The sequence below is a fragment of the Palaemon carinicauda genome, unplaced genomic scaffold (assembly GCF_036898095.1).
Source record: "Palaemon carinicauda isolate YSFRI2023 unplaced genomic scaffold, ASM3689809v2 scaffold78, whole genome shotgun sequence".
NCBI classification, from domain to species: domain Eukaryota; kingdom Metazoa; phylum Arthropoda; class Malacostraca; order Decapoda; family Palaemonidae; genus Palaemon; species Palaemon carinicauda.
In genome coordinates this window covers 331,142-349,618 of record NW_027172071.1, presented here as the reverse complement: position 1 = coordinate 349,618, position 18,477 = coordinate 331,142, and the positions used below count along the sequence as shown (strand labels likewise).

At 37.8% G+C, this 18,477-nt stretch overlaps 2 long non-coding RNA genes across 3 annotated transcripts in view; both read left to right on the top strand.

The window, feature by feature from the left end:
- The first annotated feature begins 5,546 nt into the window (after window positions 1–5,546).
- Window positions 5,547–18,477, top strand: part of LOC137637481 (uncharacterized) — a 178,299-nt gene continuing 165,368 nt past the window's right edge. The window contains exon 1 of the long non-coding RNA XR_011043653.1: window positions 5,547–5,650. This is a non-coding gene — a long non-coding RNA (uncharacterized lncRNA). The remainder of the gene's footprint in view (window positions 5,651–18,477) is intronic.
- Window positions 13,651–16,520, top strand: LOC137637483 (uncharacterized). Of its 2 annotated transcripts, none has more exons than XR_011043660.1 (3): window positions 13,651–13,902; window positions 14,173–14,302; window positions 16,071–16,520. It is a non-coding gene; the product is annotated as an uncharacterized lncRNA (long non-coding RNA). The 2 variants fall into 2 exon arrangements; XR_011043659.1 differs by having other exon boundaries at window positions 14,170–14,302.

Below are 18,477 nucleotides of genomic sequence, written 5' to 3'. Positions count from 1 at the left end.
GACCTATGTAGGTTGATACTTGATGTGATGTGATTTATTCACATTCTAAAGTACTGATCAAGATTTCCATTCCTCATTACTTTGATAGTATAATAATTTCATCAATTTTCCATTTTTCATTAAATTGATTAAATCTGTATTCCTATTCTGGTAGTTGAATCAGTAGAACTTCAAAAGTTCAAAATAGCATTAAATGTTTCTTTATGATGAACAGGCTGACTTAAGACTTTTTATAGTATATAAATGAAATATCTGTTTTGATATCGTTACTGTTTTTTCAATATTTTAATTGTTCATTATTTCTCATATCGTTTATTTATTTCCTTATATCCTTTCCTCACTGGGCTATTTTTACCTGTTGGAGCCCTTGGGCTTATAGCATATTGCTTTTCCAACTAGGGTTGTAGCTTAGTAATAATAATAATAATAATAATAATAATAATAATAATAATAATATTACGGTGGTTATTGATTCTTTAATTCAATATTGTATATTGTAATCTAATTATGAGTAGTGCCATAGTCTCTGTACCATGGACTTCCACTGTCATGGGTTAGAGTTCTCTTGCTCGAGGGTACACTCGGGCACACTATTCTATCTTATTTCTCGCTCTCTCTCTCTCTCTCTCTCTCTCTCTCTCTCTCTCTCTCTCTCTCTTTTTATAGTTTATGTATGAAGTATCTTATTTAATGTTGTTGCTATTTCCATTCTTGATAACTCCTGTAGTTTTCTATTTTCTTGTTTCCTTTCCTCACTTTATATATAATCATGGCTTGGTTTATGAGGGCGTTTCCCAGTACCCAATAGAAAACGTTACTAGGCTGTTAAGTCACTAATCTGATAAGTTTGCAATATGCTGTACACATGAACACATTAATGGTTGAAGTAGTTCTGCTTGATAATTTATATGCATATATATATATATATATATACATATATATGTATATATATATACTGTATATATACACACACATATATATATATATATATACAGTATATATATATATATATGCACACTCAAAATAACACCCTCAGAACCCTTGAATTGATATAATTGAAATGAAACAACTAAGTATCTAGGCGAGCATACAATAGAAATGATCACTTCCTTGTTGTCCAGTATCTCAATAAAATTCACTTTTACACTTCGGTGAAACAAAGTCCAGTGTTCTGAGCTTTTAAGAAACATCCCATGATATCGAAGTCTCGAGTAATAAAATGTGAAATACAAAATAAATATATTTCGTAGATTATTAATGTAATCTCTGAGATACGTTTTTGAAAATTGTCAATTGCTTAGTGTTCATTGATAACTTTCTCGTGATAGCATCACTGGTCACTTATCATGTATGATATAATGGAGTTTTCTTTATATAATCCATGTATATGTACAGTATATATATTTGTGTGTGTGTATGTGTCCCCTTCTAAGGGGGGATACCTTAACATGGTGAAAGAGTTTTGTGTATCACTATAATCAGTAAAGCTGTTCTGTCAGGGCCCTACTGGTATTATGTTGGTTTGTTGTGAGCGATCAGATGAAAATATCCCATCATCAATCTGTGGTGGCCAGCCTGGGGTTGAAAATTGAAAAAACCCCAGTCGTGAACAAGGACTATATCTTAGGCCTTTGTTCTCCATTGAACTAGTAACGGCAGACGAATTATATATATATATATATATATATATATCGTCTTGTTACTAGTCTACTGCAGAACAAAGGCCTCAGACATGTCCATCCACTTGCATCTATTTATGGTCTTTGTATGCCAGTCCAAACCAGCAAATTTTCTTAGTTCGTCATTCCTTCCCCCTGTTTCTTTTGCAATCACTAAGGACCCATTTTCTTATTCTTGATGTCTATCTATTATCTGTCGTTCTCACCATGCCCATGTCCATTTCTTTTTCTTACATGTTATTAGAATATCCTCTACTTTAGTTTGCTCACGTATCCATGTTGCTCTTTTCCTATCTCTTACTGTTATTCCCTTCATTATTCTTTCCATAGCTCTCTGAATTGTAACTAGCTTATATATATATATATATATATATATATGTTCATTTATTTATGTATTTATTCATTTGTATACGCGTGTCCCTTTCTGAGTATGGAGTACCTTTACGAGATGAAAGGGTTTCTGTATTGCCATGATCAGCAAAGCAGTGCTTGTCAGGGCCACCCATATTAGGTTGGTTTGCTGTGAGCTATCATGCAAAAGTCTCCCACCATCACCAATCCGTAGTTGTATGTTTAGGTCTATATAATCAGTTTCATAATTACAAAGACTGAGGGTCAAATTTCCCTACAGTGATTCATCAAAGTATTTCTATTAAATGTTATTCCCAAAGTAGATAAAACTCTCTCTCTCTCTCTCTCTCTCTCTCTCTCTCTCTCTCTCTCTCATAATCTTGGAAATGAGCGGGCAATGATGTCAGGAATTGGCCTTTTAACATAAGCTGAAAGGTGTGTGTGGGGCAAAATAGAACCTCTAGTATTGTGATAATTTAGTTTATATAGAAGGCTTGTCACTCCCAACTTTATATATAGTGGAGGATTAAACACCAGGTTCCTTAAACCTATAGAAATTCTACAATTACTTTTTTTTTCTATGGTTTTAAATACTCTAAGGCAAAACTAAGCTATTCCATAGATAGATTAATAGTAAGGTAATGAGATTATAACTATAGAAAACCTACCTTTTGCTTTCTTCGTTCCCAGTTTTAGTTATTATTATTATTATTATTATTATTATTATTATTACTTACTTACTAAGCTACAACCCTAGTTGGAAAAGCAGGATGCTATAAGCCCAGGGGTTCCAACAGGGAAAATAGCTCAGTGAGAAAAGGAAACAAGGAAAAATTAAATATTTTAAGAAGAGCAACAATATTAAAATAAATATCGCTTTATAAACTATAAAAACTTTAACAAAACAAGAGGAAGAGATATAAGATATAAGACAGAACAGTGTGCCCGAGTGTACCCTCAAGCAAGAGAACTCTAACCCAAGACAGTGGAAGACCATGGTACAGAGGCTATGACACTACCCAAGACTAGAGAACAATGGTTTGATTTTGGAGTGTCCTTCTCCTTGAAGAGCTGCTTACCATAGCTAAAGAGTCTCTTCTACCCTTACAAAGAGGAAAGTGGCCACTGAACAATTACAGTGCAGTAAGAAGAATTGTTTGGTAATCTCAGTGTTGTCTGGTGTATGAGGACAGAGGAGAATATGTAAAGAATAGGCCAGACTATTCGGAGTGTGAGTGTATAGGCAAAAGGAAAATGAACCGTGACCAGAGAGAAGGATCCAATGTAGTACTATTTGGCCAGTCAAAAGACCCCATAACTCTCTATTGGTAGTATCTCAACGGGTGGCTGGTGCCCTGGCTAACCTACTACCTATAAAACTGAGATTAAACCCTGAGAGAGAGAGAGAGAGAGAGAGAGAGAGAGAGAGAGAGACTGGAATGAGGAAATAAAACTGGAAGAGAGAGAGAGAGAGAGAGAGAGAGAGAGAGAGACTGGAATGAGGAAATAAAACTGGAAAAGAGAGAGAGAGAGAGAGAGAGAGAGAGAGAGAGAAAGAGAGACTGGAATGAGGAAATAAAACTGGAAGAGAGAGAGAGAGAGAGAGAGAGAGAGAGAGAGAGAGACTGGAATGAGGAGATAAAACTCTGGAAGAGAGAGAGAGAGAGAGAGAGAGAGAGAGAGAGAGAGACTGGAATGAGGAGATAAAACTCTGGAAGAGAGAGAGAGAGAGAGAGAGAGAGAGAGACTGGAATGAGGAGATAAAACTCTGGAAGAGAGAGAGAGAGAGAGAGAGAGAGAGAGAGAGAGAGACTGGAATGAGGAGATAAATCTCTGGAGAGAGAGAGAGAGAGAGAGAGAGAGAGAGAGAGAGTTTAAGGGATTTCATTAATCAAAATTAACTTGATATGCTTATTTTCAACATTAACACAATAGCTATTAGCTAAGCTCGAATATGAATTAATAGCTATTATATTTATTTTGATTAATTTCTGGTTTAATGATAGAAATTTAACTTATATATACATACAGTAAAGTAGAAATTATTAATTTCACTATTTATACATATATTATAAAAATTAATGGCTATTTTGAGTTTTGTTTCCTATGTAAAATTTCGAATTCAAATCCAAAATAGAAAAAAAAAATTGAAACATTGTAGGTTTTGAGGATGCAAATATCTATAGAAATGATTTTTCATTCATTTAAAGTTTATTCATATGTTGCATAATAAATATTTCTTCAGTGGTATCCCTTATGCCTATTGCATAATATTTTTCATAACTCTGACCATCCTTTACATTCAGATCTCCCTGGACAATTCTATCCTGTTCCTAATACTAGGCAGGCAGTTCATTCTAATAGCCAGGCCTTCTCCATCATGAGGCTCAATACTACACAGTCTTCTAGAAGTTTTATTCCAGCTGTGACCAAGTTGTGGAATGATCTTCCTAATCGTGGGTAGTAGGTTGGCCAGGGCACCAGCCACCCGTTGATATATTACCGCTAGAGTGTTATTGGGTCCTTTGACTAGCCAGACAGTACTACTTTAGATCCTTCTCTCTGGTTACGGCTCATTTCCCTTTGCCTACACATACACTGAATAGTCTGGCCTATTCTTTACATATTCTCCTCTCTCCTTTAGCTATGGTAAGCAGCTCTTCTAGGAGAAGGACTCTCCAAAATCAAACCATTGTTCTCTAGTCTTGGGTTGTGCCATAGCCTCAGTACCATGGTCTTCCACTGTCTTGGGATAGTGTTCTCTTGCTTGAGGGTACACTCGGGCACACTATTCTATCTTATTTCTCTTCCTCTTGTTTTGTTAAAGTTTATATAGTTTATATAGGAGATATTTATTTTAATGTTACTGTTTTTATTATCTTATTTTTCCTTGTTTCCTTTCCTCACTGGGCTATTTCTCCCTATTGGAGCCCTTGGGCTTATAGCATCTTTCTTTTCCAACTAGGGTTGTAGCTTGGCTAGTAGTAATAATAATAATAATAATAATAATAATAATATTTTTATGAATATTATGCTAAAAATAGAAGTTGTCAGGAATTTTCATATATTTGAATATTTCCTCATAGTTATTTGGAAAACCCTCAAATATTTAGACCATATTTAAAAGAAAATATATATAATAATACATATTTTATATTTCTATGTTTACATTGAACATGCATTGCTTAAAATAGCTTTTTGGAAAAATAATAATTGTCATTTATTATGATTATTTTAACTTTAATAGTAACACACAAACACACACACACACAACCCCACACATACAAACATACATTTTAACTCTTTTAAAAAGTATATTACCCCCCCCCCTCTCTCTCTCTCTCTCTCTCTCTCTCTCTCTCTCTCTCTCTCTAGAAGCTATAAAATTTATATTTAATTTAGTAAATATTAAATAATGAAAAAAATTAAGCTTAAATTCCTCCCCTGAAGAAGTATTGGAACTTCTTCCTCGCTTGAGGAGCTCAGGAGAACAACAATGGCTGCTTGATTTACTGCCACCGCCCACCTTCTCCTTTCAAGCTGTTTTAAAACCGTTTCTATAGCTGTTAATAAAGTTTTATTTCTCTCAGTGTAAGTGAAATAAGGTCGGCTAATTACAGGTAATTATATTTTCCAAATAATTATGATATTTCGATAATTAACATGAGTTAAACTCGAAGTACTTCAGGAAGCCAAGATGGCTGCCATGTGACAGGTGTCAGTGAGCCGGCAAATATTAAACTGTTCGAACCGGTTATGCATTATACCAGTTAATTACACCAGTTCTGTAGACCGGGTTATTTGACCGGCATATTTTTGGTATTGGATATTATGCCTAAGGTATGAATAGGCCCAGTATACCGAAATGCCTGGTATGGTCCCATGTTTAGTATGGGGTCACGTGACCTATAAGTGGCTTGTATAAGCTTTTATTACTTTGGAATTTAAGTAGATATATAATTAATCTTTTTATTTATTATAAGGATTCTACATATCTGGTTTGGATCATTGAAATTTAGTTGAAAATAAAGATTAGGACAAAATTAGGTTAAGCAGACTTGGGCTAATCGGTAGAAAATGGGGTTATCCCGTTTTCTATGCTAAGGTAAAATTTATATTCTTTAATTTTAATGAATTTTTAATAATTTATTTGCAAAGATTTTCACCAGTCTAAAAGACGATAATTTTTAGAATTTGTTAATTTATTCTCATTTTATTTCCTTATTTCCTTTCCTCACTGGACTATTTTTCCCTATTCGAGCCCTTGGGCTTATAGCATCTTGCTTTTCCAACTAGGGTTGTAGCTTGGCTAGTAATAATAATATGGCGTCAGACCTAACCTGACTTGATTTACGATGTCTTCAATAGCTGTTTTGGGGGCTAGTTTGACGCTCATGTTTCTTGCATAAATAGTTTACGTTTTCTTGGTATTATTTTACTGTATTACAGGGCAATGTAACCTAAGAAAAAATACTTTTTCTTACAGAGAAAAATACGCACCGAAATTACTTTTTTGCGTCGCAAATGAATACTGTATATAGTTTCAGAATATATATATATATATATATATATATATATATATATATATATATATATATCTTTGTCCTACGATAATGGGGGACCCCCAATGGGAACTCGGGTTTTTGGGTGGGGAAAACATACTGGGGAAACGATATATAAACGTAAAACAAACCTTTTCTTCTCGATACATTACCTTCTTGCATGTATAATAAACTGAGGAAAAGACAAAACAGTATAACTGGATAAACTTTGGAGGCGCCGTTGCAAAGACTTATGTCTCGGGAAAAAATACGTTAACCAGAGCTGCCAACGTCTGATCTAGATCAAATGTTAACGTAACATGCTAACGTTAGCTGTGTTTTTCATTTAATTTTTCTCATTCTACTTGCCGGCTGTAGTCGCTCTTGTTCGTTTGTTCGTACATAGCAAGTTTCGACCTTCTGCGCTAAAACCCCGCCTCCCTGCGCAGAGACTGTTCCTCCACCAATAGGATTTCTTCTCTAATTGTGAAATGTAACTTCGTCTTTTCCACCAGCTCTGTTCAAGTCTATTACTTGATCCAGTTCAACTATATCATTCCTTTTATGTAATACCCTCGTATACATATTACGATTGACCCCAGTATTACTCGTTTTATTATCCGATACCTTATAAAATCACCATTTTATATACCCATCGAATAATATTTATCATGCATTCCATTTTATCTTCATATATTACTTTTATATATTTTATTACCTTGTCACTCCCAGATTTCACATAAATACTTGCTCTGGACAAGTTCCCCTTTCTGTTCATTCATGATTACTCTCTAGACTCCGTTGTTTTTCCGTTAACCAATCAGGAACCCATACGTATCTCAAGTTTGCATTAGGGGGTTAATATTTCCCTACCCCCACCTTCCAACAAACCCTTTTCCGTGGAAACCTTTGCCCAAGTCAGGTCTTTGTTAGTTCAAGTGACTTTTTTTTGCGTATTTTACGATCGAAGTTTTAGAAAATTGTAACGACTTCAGTAATCCGTACTTGAAACTATTTTGGTGTATTCCAATGTTGATAATTTTCTTGAATCTCGTAATGTAATATACCAACTTTTACAGTGTTCCAAGTGCTGTACTAAACTAAAGTAAAGCAGTTGTTGCCACAAACTCTGTCACAACACCCCCGTGACCCACAAGTTACGTCGTCACGGTCATAAAAGCAAGTCATTAATTTCTTTAACTTTAATGTGTTAGTTTTATTATATTTTATTATATTTTGTTAGTGCGAAGCTCAACATTACCGCTAGCCAGTGCATACGAGGTTGAAGTTTTATTTTCCTGTGATCGCAAGCGAGGAACAAGAACCATTATATTTAACGTTGCTAATGTTAGCGTGCGCAGCTCAACATTACCGCTTGCCAGTACATACGAGCTTGATGTTCTATTTTCATGCGAGCGAAGCGAGCCAGTGGCGGAACAAGATCCATTATATGTAATGTTATCGTAACAGTGCTAATGTTATCGTAACGTGAGTGAAGTGACATGGATTAACATATATATAACAAAGGCCAGTATATGGGGTTTGTGACCTGGGAACTTCTAGGTTAGGTTAGGTGGGTTTGTTAAGTTCTGTACCCTTTCTGTACTTTTTTATATAGTGTAAAGGTTATTCTAATAGCCAGGCGTTCTCCATCATGAGGCTCAGTACTACGTAGTACTCTAGAAGTTTTATTCCAGCTGTTACCAAGTTGTGGAATGATCTTCCTAATCGGGTAGTTGAATTAGTAGAACTTCAAAAGTTCAAAGTTGGAGCAAATGTTTTTATGTTGACCAGGCTGACATGAGCCTTTTTATAGTTTATATATGACATATCTGTTTTTGACGTTGTTAATAGTTTATATATGACATGTCTGTTTTGACGTTACTTTTTTTAGTATGATTTATTGTTAATTTGTTCTCTTCCTTTATTTATTTCCTTATTTCCTTTCCTCATTTTTCCCTATTGGAGCCCCTGGGCTTATAGCATCTTGCTTTTCCAACTAGGGTTGTTGCTTGGATAGTAATAATAACAATAATAATATGGAAAATTCTTTAAAATACACATGGTAATATTACCGTAGCATTGCTAACGTTAAGCAATGCCATGGTAATGCTGTGTATCATAGGTAACGTTGCTAATGTTACCGTTCTCGGTATATTCTTGAGTAAAGTGACACGGAATTTGAACAAGTCATTATATTTAAGTATTTAAACAAAATATGTATAATAAAAAAACATTATATTTAAACATTTTAACAGAAAATGTTTGCCTGAACCGGTTTTCACCTTCATTTTATTCGTAATAACAGCAATCAGTCCGAATACTTAAAAGTTAGTCGAATTGGTTGTTCTGTTAGTTTGAGGATGAAATGAAATCGACGTCAAATTCGGTCAAATTGCATTATTTACTACAGGAAAACAGTTTCTATTCGAAATCAGAATCTGTAATACAGTAAAACTTTACCAAATTGTCATTATTGTGTTAACAAAGAGATTCACCTGTCAAAAAGATGATAGTCTAAGGTGTCAGACCTAACCTGATTTGATTTACCAAGTTTTCAATAGCTGTTTCGGGGGGGTAGTTTGACACTCGTGTTTCTTCTCTCAGTTTTATCCCTTTTACCCCCAAAGGACGTACTGGTACGGTTCACAAAAGCCATCCCTTTACCCCCATGGACGTACCGGTACGTCCTCGCAAAAAAATGCTATAAAAATTGGTTTTCATATTTTTGATAATTTTTTTTTTTAGAAAATTCAGGCATTTTCCAAGAGATTGAGACCAACCTGACCTCTCTATGACAAAAATTAAGGCTGTTAGGGCAATTTAAAAAAATATATACTGCAAAATGTGCTGAGAAAAAATAACCCCCTTGGGGTTAAGGGTTGGAAAGTTCCAAATAGCCTGGGGGTAAAAGGGTTAAGATGCAATATACAAGTATGTCGTTCATTTTCCGTAAATAACTGGAATTAATTATAGGAGCTTCATGAAACGAAGAGATGGTATTGTGGGTAAAGTTTTACAAGTCTGCAGGGTATCAATCCGAACAGAAAATATATGTTTTCATGCAGCAAAAAACGTGATTTAACCGATTTTGACCTTCATTTCAACTTCATTTCAACCGCAAACAAACAGAACAGTTTGACGAACGCCAAGTACCCGAACTGGGCGTTGTTGTTGCATTTGAAATGAAGGTGAAAATCGGTTAAATTACGTTATTAGAGGAAAACATAATTTCTTTTAAAATGCTTAAATATAATGGTTCTTGTTCCGCCACTGGCTCGCTTCGCTCGCAAGAAAACAAAACATCAAGTTCGTATGTACCGGCAAGCGGTAATGTTGAGCTGCTCACACAGAAAAGAGTAAAACTAACACATTAAAATTAGAGAAATTAATGTCTTTTATGACCGGGACGACGAGGCTTGTGGGTCATCACGATATGAGTGTGATGACTTAACTTCTATGAGTGGGACGTGGAAAGTTGTGGGTCATCGGGGTCTTGTGACTGTGACGTCGGAGGTTGCGGGTCTTGGGGGTCCCCTGGCCGTTGCTGTATCGGAGGTAGAGGAGGGTACAGGCGACTGGCAGTAAGAAAGATGTGCAATAAGGTATGCCCTGGGTAGTAGTGGGTAAAATAGAATCTGGAAAAATATTGCCTGAAATAGTCAGTCTTCATTCCAGGTCTATGGACCCACTCCTTCACTTCTCCACAGAGCCGTTCTATAATTTGGCCATGGATGGTTGGGTCTTTGGGGTCGACGAAATGTTCCAGGTGGTTTACAGTTTTGTGCTGGTAACCTATTTCAGAAAGTGTGTTGTAGGCAGACCACTTATCGCTAATAATTACGCTACGTGGCTTTATATATTGTTGAATTAGAGGAATTAGGGTCGTGGCTTTATATATTATTGAATTAGAGGAATTAGGGCCGCAGCATCTTGTTTAGTAGAGGAGGAGGGGAACTATAAGGGATTATAAAAACCACATTTTACAGTCACAAGAACATCACCTAACCAAAAGTTTCCTACCTAACCTAACCTAACCTAACCAGCCGAACCTAAGGTTCTCCACCTAACCTAACCTAGGAGCCGTATCCTTAGACTGCCGTATTCTTATCTTACCTGTCCCAACATACTGCATTCACCCCTAAGAAATTTCTTACACACGTTCAATACCCCCCAAAGACTTATTTGGCGCTTAACGCTTTTACCCCCAGACTATTTGGAACTTTCCAGCCCTTAACCCCCGGGGGTTATTTTTTTTTCAAGCACATTTTGCAGTATATTTTTTAAAAATTGCTCTAACAGCCTTAATTTTCATCATAGAGAGGTCAAGTTGGTCTTATTCTCTTGGAAAATGCCTGAGGTTTCTCAAAAAATTATCAAAATTATGAAAAAAAATGTAAATAGCAGTTTTTTGTAAGGACGTACCGGTACGTCCATGGGGATAAAGGGATGAGCTTTGTGAAACGTACCAGTAGGTCCTTTGGGGGTAAAAGGGTTAACGGTCTCCCATGGTTGTATTTTGCATATCCAGAATGGGATTCGTCTATTTCAACAACTTTACCGTCACCACCATTCGCCTCTTGATTATCGAAAAAGTATTCCGTAACCTCCGAACAGAAACTTCGCCAATTGACGCTGGTTTTAGAGGATGTATCGATACCCTTCATGAGTGTATCATGATCCCAATGTTTACGTAAGAAATGGTTTAACAAATAAAATTATCTTCCATGGGGCAAGGTGACTTTTCTAAAAATATACCCTTATAGGCAGTAACTGTATATCCACATTGCCGTTTCTTCCTTGTCTTAGCTATCTTAGTTTCAGTATTGCAGCAATAGACGTGAATATCTTTCCCGTACGATAGCCACGAACGGCGCTTGGGACACTAAACGCTGGGGTATTACATTATGAGACTTAGGAAAGTTATCAACATTGGATGACGTATCAAAGAATTCACCATGAAATTTAGGAAATGCTGCAGCCGCAACAAGTTTCTATAACTTCCATCGTAGAATACGCAATAAGACCTCACTTGAACTAACAAAGACCTGACTTGGTCAAAGGTTTCCACAGTAAAGGATTTGTTGAGAAGGGTATGGAGAGATCACTTGAAGAGATAAGGGAAGGGGGTTGGGAAATATTAACCCCCTGTGCAAACTGTCCATACGTATGGGTTCGTGATTGGTTAACGGAAAAGCAATGTATGGGTTCGTGATTGGTTAACGGAAAAGCAATGTATGGGTTCGTGATTGGTTAACGGAAAAGCAATGTATGGGTTCGTGATTGGTTAACGGAAAAGTAATGTATGGGTTCGTGATTGGTTAACGGAAAAGCAATGTATGGGTTCGTGATTGGTTAACGGAAAAGCAATGTATGGGTTCGTGATTGGTTAACGGAAAAGCAATGTATGGGTTCGTGATTGGTTAACGGAAAAGCAATGTATGGGTTCGTGATTGGTTAACGGAAAAGCAATGTACGGGTTCGCGATTGGTTAACGGAAAAGCAATGTACGGGTTCGTGATTGGTTAACGGAAAAACAACGGAGTCTAGAGAGTAAACATGAATGAGCTAGAATGGGAAACTTGTCCAGAGTAAGTATGTGAAATTTGGGCATGACAAGGTAATAACAAAATATATAAAGGAATAATAGCAAGATAAAATGGAGTGTGTAATGAATATTTAATGGGAATATAAAATGAGGTGATTTTATAAGAGAAAGAATAAAACTTGTAATTCTTGGGTCAAACGTAATATGTATATTTGGTATTACATAAAAGGAATGGTGTAGTTGTCTTGGATCAAGTAAAATACTTGAATAAACCAGGTGAGGTAGAATACTTGAATGTGGCGAGTAAAATGACCTGGGAAAATTGAGAGGTGTTATAAGAGAAGAAATAATCTTATTGGTGGAGGCGGAGTTTGTGAGTAGAAGATCGAAAACTGCTTTGTACAAATGAACGAACGAGACCGACTACACCCGACCCGTAGAATGTCAACGAATAAATGAAAAATATACAGTCAGTATAGGATATACTGTACATAGTGTATATTTTCATCGGTTTATTATACATTCAAGAAGGTAATGTATAGAGAAGGAAAGGCTTGTTTTACGTTTATATACCGTTTCCCCAGTATGTTTTCTCCACCCGAAACCCCGAGATCCCACTGGGGGTCCCCCATTATCGGCGGATATAGATAGATATATATATTTCTGAAACTAATCATTTCAGACAGGAACGAGTGTCATTTTCAAAGAGAACATACCTTTTTCTATAGAAAAAAGTAGTTTTTCCCCTAGGTTACGGTAACCTGTAATAAACTATAATAAAACCAAATTATGAACTGAAATCGGCTAGTGTAGGTGGTTTAGTAACTGTAGATTTGTCTGCTACAATACGTGGCCACTTGGCGAATGTGTGGAGTGTGGTGCTTATCATTTGCCAGTACAGAGGAGCAAGATGGTAAATAGCAAGTGAGGCAAGCGAGGTTTAAAGCTAGCTTGTGAATGGCAGAGGCAGGGGATGGTGGCATTGCCCTAGCAAGCCGGGCAATGCCCTAGAGACTTGACTATAAATACATATGATCTGTACATAGGATCAGGGAGGGCCTGGTAATGGATGCTGATGCCTCAGTAGGTGGACCTATAGGCACCCCCAAATCCCCCAACCTTAGTTCGCAAGGATGGTGAGGTTGCAGCTACTTAAGGAACTGACGAGTTTGAGCGGGACTCAAACCCCAGTCAGCAACGTTACCAAATAAGGCTAACACAATCCTAATAAAAGCAAGGTTGATATATAGTTTAATTGCTAGCGAAAATGAAATTCGCTATAAGAAATGGGCGAATGCTGGCTAGCTTGTTGTCTTTCTCTGTATATTTAATGTGGGCTGGGTCATAATAACTTACATATAGGTCGATTTAAATGTGAAGTATGTTTTTTACTCCTAAGTCCATTGTTTACATTTGAGAGACTGAAGGGGACTTACTACGCATGCGTTTTTTTCCATGGTTTGCGGAGCTTTCTGTGCATTTACAATGACATATCTCTCGGGTAGTTTTTTTTTTAAACCAATTAACAGCTTACAAGTAGTTCTTCATGAGTTCCCGAATGTTCTTTTACAATACCTATCCCCACCTGCTTTTCTCTTCAGTTTCATCATGGACGGCGATGTCACCTATAACCTTGGCTGGACATTACAAACTTCAGTTAACTGGAGGTCTTATTGTTCGGAAGTCGCTTAAAATTACTGCCAGAACTCGCCGGCAGTTGGTGGGCCTGGCAGTGTCGTCGAAGTGGATGAATCCAAGCTTGGGAGGACAAAATTTAACAGAGGTAGGGTGTGGGTGTTCAGTGGAATGGAGCGGGAGAGCAAAAAAAAGTTTTTGGTCCCTTTGGTGGACCAACCAAGAAATGCCGAGACCCTTGAGCCCTTGATACATTTTATTAAGGCGGGTAGCGTAATCCACAGTGATTCATTTTATTCAATATTTATCTCGTTATGTCTTTATCTGCCAGGTAAAAAATGATTATATTACGTATTTTAATGTTCAGTTTCGTTTTTTCAATATTTAGCAAACTAAAGTGTGCTTATTTTTTCAGCAGCACAAGAGGTCTAATTCCCTGCTTCAAGCCGCCAAACTGTACCCCCACTCATCTACGTTTACGACAGGGTCCGTGACAGTTCTTCCTTTGTCAACGGAAGACCCACAGCCTTCGACCTCCCAAACTTAAGGTAAGGATTTATTTGTGAATTGTCATTCCACTTTAGTTTGTGACCTGGTAAGGGGGTTCGGGGGCTTGCTCCTGGCTAGGAGTTGTGACCTGGGAAGGGGGTCTGGGGCCTTGCCCCTGGCTAGGGGTTGCCACCTGGGAACTACTAAGTTAGGTTAGGTGGGTTTGTTAGGTTCTGTACCCTTTTACAAATGTCTAATGTGTTAAATAATCATAGTTTGCATATGTTCAGCCACTTACATGATCCATATATTTTTCCAACTGGTTATCTTGTTTTTATTTTGCATTTCTGACCATTATTATTGCTGTAAATATCTTGTTTATGACATTCCCCCACCCTTAAAACCCCAGTATCGTACTGGGGCCGCCCATAATTGTCTATATAATGGGGTCCAAAAACTCATGAATGGGTGGTTTGCCCCAACAATCAAAGTATGAAATGCATAAAACACAAGATAACGAGTAGGAAAAATATATGGATCATGTATTTGACTAGAAATTAAAGTATCTTGTATTTACTGGTGGAGCTATAGGCGCCACCAAATCCCCCAACCTTAGGTCGCAAGGATGGTGATGTTGCAGCTACCAAAGGAACTAGCGAGTTTGAGCGGGACTCAAACCCCAGTCAGCAACATTACCAAATGGGCTACCACAATCCTTAAAAAAGCAAGGTTCATATAGTTTAATTGCTAGCGAAATTAAATTAGCTTTTATAAATGGACGAGTGCTGGGTAGCTTGTTGTCCTTCTCTATATGTTTAATGTGGGCTGGGTCATAATAACTTACGTATCGGTCGATTTAAATGTGAAATATGTTTTTTTACTTGAGTCCATTGTTTACATTTGAGAGAGTGAAGGGGACTTACTGTGCATGCGTTTTTTTTCCATGGTTTGCGGAGCTTTCTGTGCATTTACAATGACATATCTGTCAGGTAGTTTTTTTTTAAACCAATTAGCAGCTTATAAGTAGTTCATGAGTTCCCTTGTTCTTTTACAACACCTATCCCCACTGTTTTTCCATATGCCAAGGTTGTTGTCTGAGGGAGTGGGAGATACATTCCCTCTTTTTCAGAGAAAATGAAGGGGCATATGAATTCCTACAGAACCATGGAGTCGCCCCTTCAGACATTCAATGCCCTTCCTGCCAGCAGCCATGTGTCTTTAGATCTCAAGTTAATCAGTGGGCTTGTAATCAATCAGTCAAGGTTGCTAAGAGGGGAAAGCGTCGTGCATGGGGTTTTTCCGTAACCGCATTTAAGGGCACTTTCTTGGAAAAGGCTCACGTCCGAGCATGGGAAATACTGCTGTTTGTGAATCATTTCCTTGAAAGGGCCTTTTCGCAAGGCGATGTCACCTATAACCTTGGCTGCACATTACAAACTTCGGTTAACTGGATGTCTTATTGTTCGGAAGTCGCAGAAAATTACTGCCAGAACTTGCCGGGTATTGGTGGGCCTGGCAGTGTCGGCGAAGTGGATGAATTCAAGTTTGGGAGGTCGAAATATAACAGAGGTAGGCTTTTGTCTGGTGTGTTTGATTGATTGATTGATTTAAAGTTTTTGTGTGGTGTGTGGGTGTTCGTTGGCATGGAGTGGTAGAGCAAAAAAATTTTTTTGATCCCTTTGGTGGACCAACAGTGATTCATTTTATTCAATATTTATCTCGTTATATTTTTATCTGCCAGGTAAAAATTATTATATTACGTATTTTAATGTTCAGTTTCTTTTTTTCAATAATTAGCAAACTAAAGTGTGCTTATTTTTCCAGCAGCACAAGAGGTCTAATTCCCTGCTTCAAGCCGCCAAACTGTACCCCCACTCATCTACGTTTACGACAGGGTCCGTGACAGTTCTTCCTTTGTCAACAGAAGACCCACAGCCTTCGACCTCCCAAACTTAAGGTAAGGATTTATTTGTGAATTGTCATTCCGCTTTGGTTTGTGACCTGGTAAGGGGGTTCGGGGGCTTGCTCCTGGCTAGGGGTTGTGACCTGGGAAGGGGGTCCGGGGTCTTGACCCCAGCTAGGGGTTGCCAACTGGGAACTACTAAGTTAGGTTAGGTGGGTTTGTTAGGTTCTGTACCCTTTTACAAATCTCAAATGTGTTAAATAATCACAGTTGGCCTATGTTCAGCCACTTACATGATCCATATATTTTTCCAACTGGTTATCTTGTTTTTATTTTGCATTTCTGACCATTATTATTGCTGTAAATCTCTCGTTTATGACCTTCCCCCACCCTTAAAACCCTGGTATCGTACTGGGCCGCCCATAATTGTCTATATAATGGGGTCCAAATACTCATGAATTGGGTGGTTTGCCCCAACAATCAAAGTATGAAATGCATAAGACACAAGATAACTAGTAGGAAAAATATATGGATCATGTATTTGACTAGAAATTAAAGTATCTTATATTTACTGGTGTACCCATAGGCGCCACCAAATCCCCCAACTTTAGTTCGCAAGGATGGTGAGATTGCAGCTATCAAAGGAACTAACAAGTTTGATCAGGACTCGAACCCCAGTCAGCAATGTTACCATATTGGCTACCACAATCCTAAAAAAAGCAAGGTTGATAGATGATAGTTGAATTACTAGCAAAACTGAAATTCGCTATAAGAAATGGACGAGTGCTGGCTAGCTTGTTGTCTTTTTCTGTATATTTAATGTGGGCTGGGTCATAATAACTTACGTATCGGTCGATTTAAATGTGAAGTATGTTTTTTACTCTTAAGTCCATTGTTTACATTTGAGAGACTGAAGGGGACTTACTGTGCATGGGTTTTTTTTCCATGGTTTGCGGAGCTTTCTGTGCATTTATAATGACATATCTCTCAGGTAGTTTTTTTTTGTAAACCAATTAACAGCTTATAAGTAGTTCTTCATGAGTTCGCGAATGTTCTTTTACAACACCTATCCCCACCTGCTTTTCTCTTGTTTCATCATGGCTTCCATATGCCAAGGTTGTTGTCTGAGGGAGTGGGAGATACATTCCCTCTTTTTCAGAGAAAATGAAGGGGTATATGAGTTCCTATAGAACCATGGAGTCGTCCCTTCAGACATTCAATGCCCTTCCTGCCAGCAGCCATGTGTCTTTAGATCTCAAGTTAATCAGTGGGCTTGTAATCGATCAGTCAAGGTTGCTAAGAAGGGAAAGCATCGTGCATGCGGTTTTTCTGTAACCTCATTTAAGGGCACTTTCTTGGAAAAGGCTCACGTTCGAGCATGGGAAATACTGCTGTTCGTGAATCATTTCCTTGAAAGGGCCTTTTTGCACGATGATGTCACCTATAACCTTGGCTGGACATTACAAACTTCGGTTAACTGGATGTCTTATTGTTCGGAAGTCGCGGAAAGTTACTGCCAGAACTTGCCGGGTATTGGTGGGCCTGGCAGTGTCGTCGAAGTGGATGAATCCAAGTTTTGGGATGTCGGGATATAACAGGTAGGCTATTGTCTAGTGTAAGGGTTTTCGGTGGTACTGTATGGAGCGGGAGAGCAAAAAAATGTTTTTGGTCCCTTGGGTGAACCAACCAAGAAATGCCGAGACCCTTGTGCCCTTGAAACAACGTTATATTAAGGCAGGTAGCGTCATCCACAGTGATTCATTTTATTCAATATTTATCTCGTTATGTTTTTATCTGCCAGGTAAAAATTATTATATTACGTATTTTATGTTCAGTTTGGTTTTTTCAATATTTAGCAAACTAAAGTGTGCTTATTTTTCCAGCAGCACAAGAGGTCTAATTCCCTGCTTCAAGCCGCCAAACTGTCCCCCCACCCATCTACGTTTACGACAGGGTCAGTGACAGTTCTTCCTTTGTCAACGGAAGACCCACAGCCTTCGACCTCCCAAACTTAAGGTAAGGATTTATTTGTGAATTGTCATTTCGCTTTAGTTTGTGACCTGGTAAGGGGGTTTGGGGGCTTGCCCCTGGCTAGGGGTTGTGACCTAGGAAGGGGGTCTGGGGCCTTGCCCCCGGCTAGGGGTTGCGACCTGGGAACTACTAAGTTAGGTTAGGTGGGTTTGTTAGGTTCTGTACCCTTTTACAAATCTCAAATGTGTTAAATAATCATAGTTGGCCTATGTTCAGCCACTTACTTGATCCATGTATTTTTCCAACTGGTTATGTTGTTCTTATTTTGCATTTCTGACTTCTTATTGCTGTAAATCTCTC